Source organism: Culex quinquefasciatus, chromosome 2, assembly GCF_015732765.1.
Source record: "Culex quinquefasciatus strain JHB chromosome 2, VPISU_Cqui_1.0_pri_paternal, whole genome shotgun sequence".
Taxonomy (NCBI): domain Eukaryota; kingdom Metazoa; phylum Arthropoda; class Insecta; order Diptera; family Culicidae; genus Culex; species Culex quinquefasciatus.
In genome coordinates, this window is record NC_051862.1 from 30,584,230 (window position 1) to 30,603,137 (window position 18,908).

An 18,908-nucleotide genomic window follows, 5' to 3' on the forward strand; every position below is an offset into this window, starting at 1 on the left:
AAAATAAGTTATTTTATTTTAGTAAAAGGTAAACTTGGAATAGATTTTACTTGCTCCTGTAATTTTTTGATGACACTGATTTGGAAAGCATTCCTGAAGAAACAGATTTGTTTTTATTTTTTTATTTTAATAGCGCTTTTATTTGGACAGTCCTCAGATTGATGTGGACATTATTTTAGGAAACAATTTTTTTATCATGATGAAATGATGGTTTAAATAAAAAAAATAAAAGCTGAAATAAAATTTGCATGTAATGGAAAATACTACGGAATTTCTCGATTTTTTCAATCCGTAATATCTCATCCGAAATATCCTCACGATCAATTTTTTCACAGTTTTTCCACCCTTCCACACATTTTCACGCGCTCCGGAAAACGGAAAATCGCATGACATTGATTAATTTTCGCACACCGAGAGAGTTTCTTTGTTTTCATTTTTGTACCCCTCATCCTCCCATTCTCTCAGTTTCCTTTGTCTCAGTGCAAAACCACCCCCCTTCATCAATGGTTTGCAGGGCGGCCGTTTAAATTTTATTGGCTTTTGAAATGAACTCATTTTGGAGGAGGAAAATGGTTGAGCTTGGAAGGGCGGAGTCTTGGGGATGGTCTGGGATCGCAACATCAGCAGGTCGTGAGCTTCATTTTTCTTCCGTGGGGGGAGTCGCCTTTTTGTTCAGTGGGGTGGGGGGCACTGTGAGAAAATTTAGTGTATTTTTTTTAAATTTCCGCTTTTAGTGGTTTATTTGTTTTCCAAGTTTGTTTTTGCATGATAAATTCAATTAATAAGATATTAAATAAAAAAGTTTTTTCTGCCTAGAAAAACTTCAATTCTTTGCTAAGAATTTTTCAAGGACAAGTTAAACGTGGGATGAACGCAAAAGTAAGCTATCGAGAATCGTGCAAGAAGCTTCGATTTTAGCTTCAGCCCAGGTTGGGTGTTGCCAACAGTTGGTAAAATGCGCCCGGTAGTGAATGAGATGTTTCAAAAACAATAGCATTTGGATAAAAGCTCATTATCCGCGCGGGGGAGGATTTGGGGAGCTTATGCTGTTTGGTTTGTTGTTCTGACGGGAAGAAGGAAGTTGTGCGAGTGGGTACTTAACTGTATAATGAAGGTTGTGCCATTTGTAGGGATTGAGCGTACTGAGAGCTTAAGAGAAATTTACGAGAAGGATTTCGGTGTATCGGAAAGCGTAATTCGATTAGTTGTAAATTGCATTTCGTTAGAAAAGAATTATCATTTCTATTTCAGTTTTAAAATTGGTTAATCTGATTCGAAAAGATTATTAAAGAATAGTTTTGTTTAGGGTGAATTGAAACGGTAAGGTAATTATTAATTTGTTAAAAAAAATTGCACAGAAAAAAACAATTTCCGTATTCGTGAATTGTTTTTCTGAATTTGAGAACCACAAAAGATTCTATTCATGAGTATGGTGCATTTGCACTATAAACGTGAATATATTTCTTCATGGTGCTCAAATTCGTGAATAAAATTCACGATTTCAAGAATTGAATTTTTACGTTTGGTTTGTTCTTGCATCGACTGTTACACAGAAAAAAAATCAAGGTAATATTACATCAGGGAAGGGGTACATCTTTTATGTCAGAAAAAAGGTGTAATTTTACCTCTGGAAATGTGTAATTTTACCACATTTCTGGTGTAATGCCACTTTTTCAGTCTAGATTGAGTTAAAATTACATCAAAAAAGAGGTAATATTCAACCTTCCAAAATTACAACTTCCAAATTTACATTATTTTTTACTGTGTAGTTTATTTGAAACCTAGAATCAAAACAAAGATTTTGAAAGTTTTTTTTAAATTACATTTTAAATTTAAGAAATCAATTCTGTAAAATATATTTGTTTATTTCTGAGCTGTTAAACTGCATTATTCTAGTAACTTTACTTTTAAGAATAAGAATAATGTTTTTCAAACTACAAGCAATAACGGTTCTTTACTTGTTTGGAATCAGAAAGAAAAAATATCGTAAAATCAAATCGCCAATAAACAAAGACCGTTTTTCCAGTTAACGTTCGCTAGTTTTCATTTTCCACCTACTTTAGGAAAACTCATCCTCTCCTGCTGCAGAGTTTTCCACAGATTGGCAAGATTGAAGGCGAGTTCAAATTTTTGGAATTATTTTTTGATAAAATTGTATTCTGTCTCAAGTTTTTTTTAAATTAAATTTCAACTATTCACAAAACCAAATTAAAAAAAAGTTCAATCTGTTTGTCTATGCCTCCGCGCTCTTGCACACAGATTGTTCAGTTTAGACAGCTAATGAAAACTTTAACGGGGCAACTTTTCCAATAATCGGTGAAAAACAAAGGAACAGTTGTTCAATGAAGCGCTTGCTGGCTCTGGCTGGGAAAAAGCACTCCCTCCCTCTCTCCCTCTATCTCCACCTCTCAAAAGGTGGGAAAAAGCATTGACTTGGCTTGGCTTGGACTGTGAGTGGTGCGATAAGATGAAAAGTTGGCCTGCTGTGTGCGTTCAATGGAAAGCTCTCGGAAAGTCTTGGGTCTGGTCGTCTTGAGCGCTTCCTCCCCCGCACACCGCGGCATCACTTTATACACACACAAAAACCTGCCGATAGAATGTTAAATAATCGAAAAGTTGTAACTCATCTGGGCTGAAGAATTGCCGCAGTGTTTGCCACGAGGGTGGGGGTGCGAGAGGTACGATGATGGTGGTGGTCAGGGTTTGGTTGAGGTGGGCGAAATGGAAAACTTTAAGCTAATAATAGGTGGAATTATTTCAGGGCTTTTCGGAAAAAGCCATGGGCGGTTTTGATGAAGTTGAGCACATCGAGAATTGAAAACAAAACTTTCTTTAATTGGAGATTTTTTTTCTTTTAAATTTTTCTTACAGTGTTTTTGTTTAATTTTGTAATATTTTTAAAGTATTCTGTGGTTATGACATCAATTACGATTGCTGATTTAAAAAACAATATATTTCTTATTTCTTGAATGTACAAAATAAGAAAATCTGTATCGCAAACTGCTTTTAGATTATCTTTTGCTATTCTTTAAAAAAAAAAAAACTTTTCCAATCATTTCGTTGTTACGAAACAGCTTTCATTCTTCATCAAAAAATAGCAGTAAATTATAGCATTCATTGCAGTGCTGGAAATTCATCTTTTCAGCACTTGATCGAAAAGTAATCTTTTCGACACAGTTTTGTTTTTTTGAGTTGAACAAACAAAACAAACGTTTCACTGAAAAATCTTCTTCTAAAGTGTTTTTCGCACTTGCAAAAAACATTGACTTTTCAACTCGTTACAACCCTTGATTTTTCAGTACTTGTTGTATTCATTTAACACTAGAGTTTCGTTGTACCTTTTTTTACAACTTGTTGCATAATTTACACTTATTGCAAAATAAGAAACGAATTTGAGTAATGACACTTTCAAATTCTTCGGAAAAATATTCACCACATACTTTTTACGAAGAGAAGTTTTCACTATCTTGATTTATATGAATTTCGATGGTATATGAATCTATGAATTTCTCATGTGAACAAAAAGAAACAAAATATTTTAAAATCAAGGTTGGCTGACATAATTCCACTTGAAATTGAAAATCATTCAAAAGTTTAAAAGTTCAAATCGATCGAAAAATTAAGTGTTAAATAAGAATCATTAAACCAGGGCTGCGGAGTCGGGTCATATTCCAAACGACTCCGACTCCGACTCCGACTCCGGCTTTCTCAGATTAGCTGACTCCGACTCCGACTCCGGCTCCGGCTATGAACAAATGGTTGGCTCCGACTCCGACTCCGACTCCGGCCTACCAACTCTAGCCGACTCCGACTCCGACTCCGACTCCAGCTTTCAACAAATGGTTGGCTCCGACTCCGACTCCGCATGTTTTTAAATGTTTCAAAAGTTAGTTAACTATTATAAGTTAATTATTTTTTAAACATTGATGTATAGGATTATTTAAATACTCTCTAAGCGTCATGTTTTTCTCAAGAAAAATAAGTTAAGTAAAAGTAAAGTTAAGTAAAGTTAAGTAAATAAACGGAAAAAAGTGTCTAGGTTACATGTTTTATACGTTATGGAAACAGAAATCAAAAAATATCTTCAGTTTTAGAGGCATTTGGTAAGTAAATTTGGATTTACTTGCTTAACCTCAAATTTGAAAATATTTTTTTCAAAGCTTATAAATTTAAATACTAAATTGTTATTTTTGAATGAATAACTAAAAGAAATCTCGCCTTAATGATCTATTGAACATTAAAATTCAATTTGCTCACTTTCAAGCTGACATTTGTAAGACATTTGTTTTTTAAATGACAATTTTAAACGAAACTTTTTTTGTTTTTTTTTTAAGACGTACATGGACATCACGCCATGGCTGAAGGAGATTATTATTGCAAATCAATGTATCTAAACAATTTCTTCTTGGAAAGGACGCTTAAGATGTCCATTTCAAATATCTGTGACATGGAAAATATTTTAACCTGGAAATTTTTAATTTATTTTAATTTTATAATTTTATATACTTTAAAAAGGAGGTGAACGAAACTTCGTGAATCTTCACCTAAAACGAAAAAAAATATCCACAAGTAAAATATTTTCTAGGTCACAAATATTTTATTTTTTTGAAGTACAAAAAACTTGCAATGATTATCACCTTCCGTCATATTGGCTTAAGACATACAGTATGAGAAAATTCGTACCAGTCGATAATATTTTGATTCTGTGTTTTTTTATTTATAATATTTGAAAAATAAATTAAAATCCTATATTTTGCTCTATACATTTTTTTATTAGTTCATTTTTGTACTGAATTCTTGAGATTTGTTCAACGATAATTTGCAACGATATCAAAATAGTTTACCTAAAATCAACATCAACATCAACAATCAATGATTATTTCAAATTTGTTGCAACTTCTTTTGTCATTTTTTGTTAGTTTAAATTATTTTAAATGCAACACTTTCATTTTCTTGTACTCAGTTTTAAACAAAATGCGCTTTTTGAGTTCCAAGTAAGAGATTGTTATTATCTTTGATTATTTGTTACAAAAGTTAAACTGTCAGTTACTCTTTTTCGATCTGCAAAAACAGTGATTACTATGGGTAATTCTCTACCAACTCACACAGCAGTTGCCCCGACCCCTCTTCGATTTGCGTGAAACTTTGTCCTAAGGGGTAACTTTTGTCCCTGATCACGAATCCGAGGTCCGTTTTTTGATATCTCGTGACGGAGGGGCGGTACGACCCCTTCCATTTTTGAACATGTGAAAAGAGGTGTTTTTCAATAATTTGCAGCCTGAAACGGTGATGAGATAGAAATTTGGTGTCAAAGGGACTTTTGTGTAAAATTAGACGCCCGATTTGATGGCGTACTCAGAATTCCAAATAAACGTATTTTTCATCGAAAAAACACTAAAAAGTTTTAAAATTCTCCCATTTTCCGTTACTCGACTGTAAAATTTTGGAACATGTCATTTTATGGGAAATTTAATGTACTTTTCGAATCTACATTGTCCCAGAAGGGTCATTTTTCATTTAGAACAAAATTTTTCATTTTAAAATTTCGTGTTTTTTCTAACTTTGCAGGGTTATTTTTAGAGTGTAACAATGTTCTACAAAATTGTAGAGCAGACAATTACAAAAATTTTGATATATAGACATAAGGGGTTTGCTTATAAACATCACGAGTTATCGCGATTTTACGAAAAAAAGTTTTGAAAAAGTTGGTCGTCATCGATCATGGCCATTCATGGTCACCCGCGACAGACACGGACGACGAAACAAAGAGAAACGCAAAAAGTAACTTTTTCAAAACTTTTTTTCGTAAAATCGCGATAACTCGTGATGTTTATAAGCAAACCCCTTATGTCTATATATCAAAATTTTTGTAATTGTCTGCTCTACAATTTTGTAGAACATTGTTACACTCTAAAAAATAACCCTGCAAAGTTAGAAAAACACGAAATTTTAAAATGAAAAATTTTGTTCTAAATGAAAAATGACCCTTCTGGGACAATGTAGATTCGAAAAGTACATTAAATTTCCCATAAAATGACATGTTCCAAAAATTTTTACAGTCGAGTAACGGAAAATGGGAGAATTTTTAAAACTTTTTTAGTGTTTTTTTCGATGAAAAATACGTTTATTTGGAATTCTTAGTACGCCATCAAATCGGGCGTCTAATTTTACATAAAAGTCCCTTTGACACCAAATTTCTATCTCATCACCGTTTCAGGCTGCAAATTGTTGAAAAACACCTCTTTTTTCGCATGTTCAAAAATGGAAGGGATCGTACCGCCCATCCGTCACGAGATATCAAAAAACGGACCTCGGATTCGTGATCAGGGACAAAAGTTACCCCTTAAGACAAAGTTTCACGCAAATCGAAGAGGGGTCGGGGCAACTTTTCCCGATTTCGTGTGAGTTGGTAGAGAATTACCCCTATTTATAATCTTTTTATGTACCTCGTAATTTTTTCCTAAAAAATGATTTAACCTAAAACCTCTAAGACATTCGCTATCGGGGTAAAAGATGACTTTTTGTGTGCTTTTTTTCAGAAATAACTGGATGAAATTTGGTCAAATTTGAATTGAAAGGGAACATTAATATAGTCTTACTACATAACCAATATTTTTTATTATTTTTTGAATTATGATACTACATACTTGGGTAAGAGGTTCTCATTTAGTGATTATAGTGTAATAACACAATTAGAGATTTTCAATCACAATTAAAAGCTTCATATACATAATGGCATCTGATAAATCAATTAAAAATATAAGTTGTTTTGTAAATTAAGCTGTTATATAGGAAATACTGACAAATAAAAAAAAACATATTTTTTGTTTAATTTAAGATAACTCCGGCTCCAACTCCGACTCCGGGTTATCAGAAATCTTTGGCTCCGACTCCGACTCCGACTCCAGCTCATAAAATTTAGCCGACTCCGGCTCCGACTCCGACTCCAACTGTTCGAGTTTTGACGACTCCGACTCCGACTCCAGGTCCCCAAAAAGACCCGACTCCACCGACTCCGGCTCCGACTCCGACTCCGACTCCACAGCCCTGCATTAAACTATTTATAAATTTCATGAATTTGAGTCTTAAATTTTTTTCCAGCAATCAAAGGTTGGATCAATGAACGAAAGTTGTAGAGAATTCTCTGATCTTCTGATTTTTTTTGAAAATCTTGTTGAATAGAGAGATGGATATCCATTGTGTTTTTTTTAATTGATATTAATTTATATAAAAAAGTTTTATTATCAGGGATTTACAATTTAAAAATTCTTCGCCAAAAACGATTTTCAGAATATTTTAATTTATTTTTTTGAGATTTACTTATTTTTTAAACAATTTATTTTGCTAGGTTGTTAATCGATAAAATTATCGTCTAACGAAAACGATTTTGTATCGACAATATACGGTTTACAAAATACCGTATTTTTTCGAAAATACGGAGTCATTCATTTACGTCACGCTCTAGGGGGGAGGGGGGTGGGAGATCGCAAGTGTGATAAAGGGTGGAGGGAGGGTCCGTGAATTCGTGACGTTACGCTTGATTATTTCTTGAATACCAAAAATTCAGTTTAAAAAATAACCAAAAAAATGTATAATTTCTGAAAAAGTTAAGGCATAAACCAAACACAAGGTTTTGATGATAGAGTTGTATGTTTCAATCATCTGATTTTCAAAAAATACTATTTCTATCAGCAAATTTGAAAAAAAACAATTTATTTTTGAATTAAAAAAAATCCTTTTTATTAATTATAACAAAATTGTATGAAAATATTAAGATCCCAAAAAACGTGATGTACATTTCGAGGGGGGTTGGAGCCAGTGTGACAAAGTGTGACACAGGGGGGAGAGGGGAGGGGTCAATTTTAGCGTGGCATAATTTATTGATGACGCCTACTAAAAGTTTTCCATAACGAAACGAAGATTTGCCTGCTTTAAACTTGTATTAAAATTTTGTATGCTTCATATAAAAAAAATCTCTAATTTGCCAAAAAAAAAAATTTAAGTGATTTACAAAATAAAATACGGTAAAAATGCGTTCAAGATTTTGCTTCCGTTACAAATTTTTAAAATTTGAGGATATTCGAAAAAATAATATTTTGTGATTTTTTTTAATAAAGTGAAACTGTATACCAAATATCGCTTCATTTGATACCCATATTGCATGAAAATTTGAGTACTTCCGAAAAATACGGCATTTTATTGAAATTTTTGTATTTTTCAAAATTATCTAATAATGTCGCTTCGTATTAAACCCATATTACAAATTATAACAATTTTAGTCTTTTTGAAACAAAAAGGTATACTGTAAAAATATTAGTTTTTTAACAAAAAATAAAATAAAATTTTAGTAACGTTTCGTTCCATATTAATATTGCAAATTAAAAAAAAATATTTTGTGAAAAATTTGATATTCAACAAAAAAAAAAACACTAATAGGTTAGAAATGCATACCCATACTGCAAATTTTTAAAATTTAAGTATTTTCAAAAAATGCGTTTTGTTGGAAATTGTAGTATTTAAAAAAAATCTAATACAGTGAAAATGCATAACAAATATTGGTTTGTTTGATACCCATAAGGCTTCATCCATAAAGTACGTCACGCTAAAATCAGCCAAAATTTACCCCCCCCCCCTCCCCCCCTTTGTCACGCTTTTCCTATACTTATAACCCGCAATGTCACACTTGCTCAGATCCCTCCTCCACCCCTAGAGCGTGACATACTTTATGGATGACGCCTAATATAAATAAAGAAAATTTAAGTATTTTACGAAAAAAGATATTATGTGAAAATTTTGGTTTTTAACAAAACAAAAACGTTAATAAAGTGCAAAAGGAAAAACAAATTTCGCTTCGTTTGAAATCGTTATTACCAATTATGAAAATTTTAGAATTTTTAATAAATTCAGTATTTTGTGAAAATTCCAGTAGGACCGCTGCAAATATTTTTCAAAAGCTATGTCACTCCCCCCTTTCAAAATGTGGCAGAATAATCTCGGGGCTTTTTTTTTCATAGTCTTCCAAATTTTATTTGCAAAAGAGGTCTAATTAACTGAAAACAATTTGAAAAGCATTTCCTGTGTTATGAATTTTATTTATCATGGTTGATGTCAATTAAAAATGTTTAGAATTTTTGTGAAACCCCGTTGGACAATACCGCTTTTTTAAAATTGATTTAATCATATTTGAATAGAGCGTCCAATTTCCCGTCCCGGGAATTCCCGCGATTTCCCGAAAAAAAATATTCATTTAAAATTTCTCATCAAAAATTACCAAAATACGTTTTCTTGTAGTTGAATGATTTTTTACATGCAGTCAAGCTGTTAATTGATCTTCACCATTAATGTTGATGTCCTATACAATTTTGTTGCTTAATATTAATACCATACCGTAACAATTTTCAATATTTTTAAAATTTCCCGGGAATTCCCGGGATTTCCCGGGAAATTGGCTGAAAATTTCCCGTTTCCCGGGGGGTAGTTTTTGGCCGATTTTAGCGTGGCATACTTTATGGATGACGACCAAAAAGTTTTTTTTTTGCGAAAAAAATATGTCTTTGGTGCTTACATATTTTGAAAATTAATGATTGCAAGACAACTGACAGGTATAAAATGCATTTTCAAACAGTTTTCCCATTGAATTGTTCATGGCTTGTAATTCCAAATTAATATTTTTTTATGTTTTTTTTAGCATCAAATGTTTATAACCCATACTTTTTTAAAAGTTCTTGTTTATAGAATTTGAAAAAAATAAATATTTTCGTAAAATGAGTTTACCCCGTCACTGCTTGCTCATTTCCCATTCTCACGTGGATTCCACGCAAAACTTGTTATCGGTGATATTCCACTGAAGTCGATTCACCGGACTACACAAAGCGGGAAGAAGCAACTCATCTAAAAGTTTTTCCTTTATTTCCAGCGTTGCACGGCTCGACCCCGTAGCTGTTATCGGAACTCCGAGGGGTTGTTACAATTTTGCCAATGTGACAAAGTTAAAACCGGCTAATATTGTCCTTGTATATGCTGCACTTTTCCTATCAACCGGTCGGCCGTCACTGGTCCATAAAAGCGCCAGGCTCTAGGAAGCCCTCTCGGTTAATTCCCTCGGAGCTCGCAATAATGGAAGCCCGGCCATTAAGTTATGCAGATATCAATTAATATTAATGAACTCGAAAACGCTTTAATGGGATCCGATATTCGATTACAACGTCGAGGACACCAACGAGGACGGGGGCGAGGCTTTTCCAACTTTTCCCAGGCAGTGGTGCCAGTTGACGGCGAGATATGACGAACGGAGGCCAAAAGCGAAAGCTAAATGTGCAATCAGCCCTTGCCTGGCCCGTTCCGTTGGATGCGCCTGCAGTGCTGCAATTTCACTGTCACCAGCCTCTGTGACCTGCTGTTGGAGTGTCGGGATTGGAAGAGTGAAGGGGAAATCATGAAGCTACCGAGGCAGTAACTAGCGGGTTGATAGTGGAACATGAAGAAATAAACATTGCCAATACAGTGTCACGTGGTGCTGAAGTTAGAGATTTGATATTTTTCCTCTTAAAAATAAATAAATTACGTGAATTCTGTTTTAAATTTTCAATAGACATTTTATTTCGAACAAATGATAAAAAAATGGCATGCCATTTTTTTTAAATTCAAATAAAAACTGTTTATTCAAGCACACCGTGACTCACTAGTTTCCACATCACAAACTGACCCCGTTACAGCCAGCAACAACGAGTGAGCATGTGGTAACTTCGTGTAATGCAAGCAATTTTGATTTAGCCCGATAAACATTTTATGCTTTGAAACCGACAGTGTGTCCAGCAACAGCAGCAGGGCCCGCCCAACTAGCTACAACACTATACTGTGTGTCCATCTTGTACCATCATGTCCGTCCACCATTTTACACGACACATTCACACTGCCGCGATGTGGGGCCCTCTGCATGTGTAGGACCCGTGGAAGATGCTGTCACACAGATTAGTTGGACATGGCCGACACCCACCGCTCCCCCTCTCGAGAACCGACAGGACGACGCAAGAACAAAGCTATTTTGCATTGACACCGATGAACAGGACTTCGCCCGGCCGGCGTGTGGCCTGCGACTGGAGCGCGGGATTCCCGGAACAGAACGACCGGAAACAACCGGGTGAGTTATGAATATGTGGAACTGCTTGCTACGGCGACAGTTGCTGAGACTGCTGGAAAGGACTCGGCTGGGGGCAATTGGGATGAGATTTTTAAATATTACATTTTATAAAATACTTTAAATATCTTTGAAAGCAAAGGAACCCTACACAGAAAAAATTATGGCAATATTCATCAGGAAATGGTGAAAGATTGTGTGTCTGAAAAAAATGTAATATTACATCAGAAAATGATGAATTTTCATCAATTTCTGGTGAATATTCATCATGTTCACATTTTTACACATTTTTTAGGTAATATTACTCAAAAAAGAGGCAAAATTCAACCTATTTTCAACATTCCAAAATTCAACTTTTTTTTTTGCTGTGTAGGAAAAGAAAACAAAGGAAGCAAAATACTAATTCATGAATTGTTTTACCATAAAAGACATGGACAAATTATAATTGTAAAAATGCTCTAAAAACGCCATTATTTTAGTTTAGAACTGATAGTGCAACTTTATTTTTTCGATATTTTGCCAAAACAGTGATTATTATTTTTAATCATAATGTTGTTGCTAATTCTGCTATTTCTGGCAGCTTTAACCTTCTTGGTCATTCGCTGCTCTTATTTCAATAAATTTTTTTTTCGTATGAACCTCATAGCTTTATTCCTTTCTTACAAAAGAAAGGTATAGGATTTATAATTGTAAAAATTATCTACTTAAAGTCTCCACCCAATAGATCTCGTTTCTGCCTTAGTGTGTTTTTTTAGTAAGAGCAAAAACTCAGTCACTTGCGACCACAAATCCAGCGCGCCGAAAAACTGCCCTGATATATTCCTACCGTTTGTCGCTTCCACACCAATCGCTACTGAACACTCTCTCTTTGTTCTCCCACTCACTCCAATCGGGTACTACAGCAAATGGTCCAGAGAGGCCTATTTCGGTGAGTCGCTCAAAGCTGACTGAAAATACGTTTACGATCGACTTTGCTTTGATAATTTTAGATTTTGTTGTTTAGACAAAATCAAAGACACATTTGGCAGCAATTTTCACAATGCAATTTTCTCATCGACGGCAAACTTTTGTTGTGCAGGCCAAGTGAACACAACACAAGTATTTTTTAAGTACTCTCCTCTCTGAGCATATTAGTGTGTGTGAGTTGGGTTGATGGAAGGAGTAGAAAAAGAAATTTACGAAGTATTTGTTTCGCTGAGTGAAGTGATTGAGCAAGCCGCTAGCAGCTAGCGTGTCGTTTTCGCTCGCGATTGGTTGTCCGTTCCAGTCGGCAAAGATTCGTTCGGTGATGAATGAGTGATTTCTAATCTTTGAACTGAAAATAAGGACCCTTGAGTAAGAGTTTTATTAAATTTGGCCAAATTTTTATTTAAAATTTAAGCAAAAGGAAGCAGTCAAGTTATATGGGAGATTCTCGTATGTTTGGCAGGTTAGGCGTCATCCATAAAGTATGTCACGCTCTAGGGGGGGAGGGGGGGTCTGAGCAAGTGTGACATTGCATGTTATAAGTATAAGAAAAGCGTGACAAAGGGGGGGGGGGGAATTTTGGCCGATTTTAGCGTACCAACCATTAACTACAAGGACTTCGCCACCCTGGGCTCCTAGGTGTTTGGATACCCATCAGGCCTGCAAAATGTTTCCAACCCAGCGTACACATGAAGCAAACCAAAATGTCAGTTCACTGCTAGCATCTGACTGTAAGCCTACTGTGTCCGTTCAACCGCTGCCGCCTGACTCGTGCCGGTCGGCTGCTGGAGAATGAGAGACGTGAAAAAATGAGCTACACTCACTCAATTCGTGTCGTATGACTGACTCGTAAAATCCTCTCTAAACACTATTTTGACTATTTTTAAACAATTGAATGGTTCTAGACTGTGCAAAACACATAAAACGACCATAAATTATATTCAAAATTACATTTCCACGCATAAATACCAACTTTTTGTGTAAAAACTTGTTTCTTTATGTGTGTGCGTGCAACGTCGAACGAGCGTTGGTCGACTACTGCCTCGCATTGCAGCTGCTCAGTGAGCTAGGGCACTCACGACTGAGTCGGGTTTGTTTATGTCACGGTTTCGCGGTTTAGTGAATGGATCTCAAAAATTCGAGTCAGCGTCACCGATTTTCGAGTCAGGACCCCTGACATTTTCAGCTCTGATACCCATATTTATACTTAGAATTCGAACCAGCAACCTCTGGATTGTGAGTCCAGTGTGCGGTCCGATTGATCCACACGGGCGGGACGCAATCTCACTTAACTCCATCAAATTTGCTTATTTTCGCTACTTAAACAACGTATTTTGTGAAACTGTATTTTTAAAAACTTGCTTGCTCACTTCCTATTGAGCTTTTTATCACTTGATTTCAGTTGAAAATGCTTTTTATGAGCTGTAATTGAACGTCAAAGTGCTGATACGGCATAATTAGTGTCACGCTTTAGATGCTGTTCCCCTATTCAGTTATACAATTTTCCAAATTTTCAAGAGAATCCTCAATTGTTTAATAATGTATGAGTTCCGCTACTACAAACATGTATAAAAGAGAATAAAAACAGATAACACAATTATAGCTTTTAAAGGAAAATTAGATCGCTTTTAAATTGCGCGAAAATAAGGTGGCAACTGATACACCTCTGTGAGTAAAATAAATGAAAAGAAATTGGATTGGATTAAAATTTTGTGTTGTTCATTCTAACTAGGGATGCTGTTTTTGTTGTCCGGAAAATTTTAAAATTAGTTTAAAAAATAGGAAACATCGCAAATTTAAAGCTAAATCATCTAAACCAAGCCCCAATAGTATACGGATATTTAAAATAGTCAATTCATGATATTCGTAAAAGTAGCACTGCCCGGATAATTATCCGGGTAATTATATCCGTCTTTATAAACTCCAGAAAAAATATCTGGATATCTGTGAAACGAGAATGTTTGCTACAGTTTAGCATTGCTAACTGTTCCCTGCTATTTTTATTATTTAGAATCATAATTTTCTGATGAAATACCAAAAAAAATTATGTTACGTGATTTTTATTTAAAAAACTTTAAAAATATTAATGAAATAGCATCATAATTTCGTAACTGAGGCTTATAAATAGCGAATTTGACTATAAATTATAAAAATTGGAAAAATTAACGGATAATATACTCCAATAATGTGAAAACAGTTGATGATAAATGACTTCCACGCGATTAACGAAAATTGATTCCAAATAAATTACAATCATTAGGTATTTTGATAAAAATACTTAAATTTTTACTGAGCGTTAATTTGATGATTTTTAAAATTAATTTTGACTTAGTTTAAAATTTATGTATTTGCCACAAAAAATAGATATTTTGAAATTCATTACAAATGTAGTCTTGAACATGGATGGATTTTCACAACATTAGATTTGCTTTGTCAAAATATAAATTTCGCAAAATTCCGTTATATTCTTAAATGTTTAAATTTTGACAATTGGCATATTCCAAACATCTTACAAAAAAAAAAAAAAAAATTAACAGAAAAATTGGAAACTACTGTTAAATTCGAAAAATTCTATAAATTTATGAACAAACTGACTGGAAATTGTTTGGACTATTTTTTAAGATCTTTTCCAAAAATATATTTGAATAAATATAATTTTAGAATCAAGACTTACATTTTAAACGGGCGTAATATTTAATGTTTGGACCTTTTGAAATAACAGTCTTGATTCCAAAATTTAAATATATTTTTGTCGAAGAGATTTTACAAATGTTTTATTTTTCAACAATGAGAATTGAGCCATTAGTTGCTAAGATATTGGCATTAAAAAAAATATGAGACCTAAAAAATATAAATTTTCATCTTTTTTTCATTTCTTTGCTGTATTTCAGCAACCAGAGGTCCACTATTCAATGTCTTTAGGCCATTTTTATTTTTCAGAAATGAATAACTCTATTTAAAAAACGAACACTGGAATTCTCGGTTAGAATTAAACTTTAAGTTGCTGGCTATATCCTTAAAACGGCGCACTTTATCAAAATATCTGTAAAGTTCTTTTCGATTGCAAATTTGATTTTACATTAAAAGCTGCATTCAACAAATTTTAAACAATAAAATTTATATTATTTCCAAAAAAAAAAAACTTGGCGGCAATTTTAGCCCATACTTCTCTATGGCTCAAAAGTTAAAATTTTTTGTATTTTTTAAAACATTTTTTTTATAAATAAACAATACTCCAATTAGTTTTCAAAAAGATGTAAGAGCCATTGGTAAACAAAGTCCTTTTTGCACCGGTAATCGAAGTACCATAAACCGGGGTGACTTTGATAGGATTTTAATTTATTTTTGGAATATTTCACAACTGGAAAAGGTTTTCTCAAGATTATTATTTTTAAAACATGTACTGGGATAGGCCACACAAAGTCCATGCACTATTTCTGAACAAAAGTTAATTTCTATAATGTTAGGAAAATAGTTACGTTAAAAATTCTCATTTTAAATTCAGGGGTGACTTTGATGTTTATATTTAGTAAACTAAGTTTATAAGCTTTTTAGCAAAATTCATATAAATTTTAGGTAAAATTGTTAAAAAGTCGAAGTTTTGCCTGAAATTTGTTAAATCTAGTATTTTTCATAAAATAATCGATTTATATTGCCGTTTCAACTGAACTCAATACACGAATCACAAGTTTTCACATTTCATATAAAAAAATTTCAACTGAAATTGCCTATAAATTCAGAGATTTTTTAAATTATGTTTCAAAAACATATGGGTAATTCTCTACCAACTCACACAGCAGTTGCCCCGACCCCTCTTCGATTTGCGTGAAACTTTGTCCTAAGGGGTAACTTTTGTCCCTGATCACGAATCCGAGGTCCGTTTTTTGATATCTCGTGACGGAGGGGCGGTACGACCCCTTCCATTTTTGAACATGTGAAAAAAGAGGTGTTTTTCAATAATTTGCAGCCTGAAACGGTGATGAGATAGAAATTTGGTGTCAAAGGGACTTTTGTGTAAAATTAGACGCCCGATTTGATGGCGTACTCAGAATTCCAAATAAACGTATTTTTCATCGAAAAAAACACTAAAAAAGTTTTAAAAATTCTCCCATTTTCCGTTACTCGACTGTAAAAATTTTTGGAACATGTCATTTTATGGGAAATTTAATGTACTTTTCGAATCTACATTGTCCCAGAAGGGTCATTTTTTCATTTAGAACAAAATTTTTCATTTTAAAATTTCGTGTTTTTTCTAACTTTGCAGGGTTATTTTTTAGAGTGTAACAATGTTCTACAAAGTTGTAGAGCAGACAATTACAAAAATTTTGATATATAGACATAAGGGGTTTGCTTATAAACATCACGAGTTATCGCGATTTTACGAAAAAAAGTTTTGAAAAAGTTGGTCGTCATCGATCATGGCCATTCATGGTCACCCGCGACAGACACGGACGACGAAACAAAGAGAAACGCAAAAAGTAACTTTAACCTAGAGAGGTCATTCGTCACATATTTTGTCTTAATGAGATTGGGTAACTTATACAGAGCAGAAATATTCTTTTTAAAGGGGATCTCATTTAAAGCATCAGATTTGCAATACATGTTAATATTTAATTTTGATGAAACAAAATGTTTTGTACAGATTATGATTTTTCTTTAATTACAAAATAATTTGTAAGAAAAAAACAGAAAACTAAATTGCACATTGGAAAAAAAATTTTTGATTCGGATTACAAAAATCCGTTTCAAAAGTTGTACGTAAAAACGAGTCTAAAATTATTGATAAAAAGATCCAAAATCGTGGCAAAAATTGTACTTTGAGGTGGTCTAATTGTTGTGAAGATTATCTTTGCAGAAGTTATTTTTAAAATAGGGGAAGATTTCGTTTATTTGGCAAGTTAAGGATTCGGTTTAGTTTGGCTATTCTCACTTTTTAAACAACTTTTTTTACTAAACTTTTCAAACAACTTAAACAAAAATATGGTTTTTTGTTTTTAGTTTAAAAGAAAAGCAAATTGCTGCTAAGAAGAACTTTTTAATCTTGAAATTACTTTTTGTTAAAATTTTGTTTGGAGAATTTGTGAAGGAAGCAATTCATTAGAGGTTCAGCAAAGACCATTCAACCCTTCAACCCCCTCCCAACTGCAACGTTGAATGATGGGCAAAACTGCTACTGCTGCTAGTGGCCAAACGAGGTCAATGGAACTCTCCATTCCCAACGAAGTTGGTTTGCTATCGCCTGATCCCGATCCCGATCATTATCATCATCGCGCTATGCTCCATCAGGATCAGGATAGATGGATTTCAGCGATACTACACGCTCTACTTGCCACTTGGTGGGTTTGTCTTGAACTACCACTGGGAGAATGAAATTATTCACTCACAATGCGGAATTATGTGATATGAAACAACCGCTCGCCATTCGCAAGTGCAATTAATTATACGAAGCTTATCAACTCTTGCTTGCAAGACTTATGGGCATGAGCCGAGTTTCGTACAAAAGGACCGTGAATATTTCATCAGCTAGAAATTGAACTACGCACCAGCATTCAACGCCGCTTCCATTTGAAGTTCTATTTTCACTTTCAGCTTCAGAGGATTCATCGATCTTGGACGGCGCGGCGAGAGCTTTCAACTTTGAAACAATCCAATCCATCTCGGCTGCTGAAAGGGCATTCCGCGAGTCCTTCCAGGAATTCGCTTCTTGAAACGAGAAGGCAAATGGATTTGTCCGGAACGGTGATTAAATATTCTGGGTGGGAGGAAAACACGCGGGAGGGCCATTTCCGGTGTGAAAGCTTCTTTCTTAGACATCCGGTGTAGTCGCGTCTTGGAGTGGAGAGCGCACAGTCGAATCTAAAATGGAGATCTTATTTTGAGAGCAAAACAGACCCGTGGATTGGCAAGTGTCAGTTTTGCCTAAAACATTTCGACTATCCGATTAGGGCAAACGAGAGTGCCATTAGCCACGGGATGGAGATATTTGTTTGATTTCCGTGAAATTTAACTTTAAAACACATTGAGATGAAGCTTAAAGTTTCTTCTTGGTTTTTTGAATAAAACCAGATTTGAGCTCTTTATAAAAATCTATTAAACTTATTTACATCGAAGATTCATAAATGTCCAGTCAAAACGTATCACCACAATCATCACAGCAATAAATCTTCAGCTATTTGGAGTGAGTTCTCCAACAAACTTGAGATATTCCAATTCCCAGGAATTTAATTTACTCTCATCAAAATGCAATCGCCTCACACTCTTCAACCTGAACTCTCGAAACCCAAACCCGAGGTTAATTCCAGCAATCCAGCCCAAAGTGTGTTCCTTCTGCTGCAGCAGCTCTTGCTATGTTTAGATCTTTTGCTGCATTTAGGGAAAAGGTGAGTGAAATAGTTATCCCATTAAGATGAAAAAGCTGCTGCTCGTCCAGGTTGCATAAAATACGTAGAAATATAGACTCCCCAATAGTGTGTCTAACTCTAGGCCAAGACTGATTCCTGAGCATCTCAGTTGCTCTCTGCTGCAGCTTCCAAGAACAAGACGATGATGGTATCCGAGATTCGAAACCAAGAAGTGCATCCTTAAGCACACTGCTGCTAATCTGGAAAATAAAACACTCGCACATCGTAGCGAAGTTCAAACAGCATCCTGGATCGTCCGGAAATACCTCCACCCTGGACCGTCTCCACTTCTCCCATAGATACCGTATTCGCACCGTTTGATCTGCTCCTTCCTTCCATCGTCCAGAGAGAACCAATTCTGGGAAGAATCTAAAGCTAGCAAGACGTTTAACGAGTGCGAACTA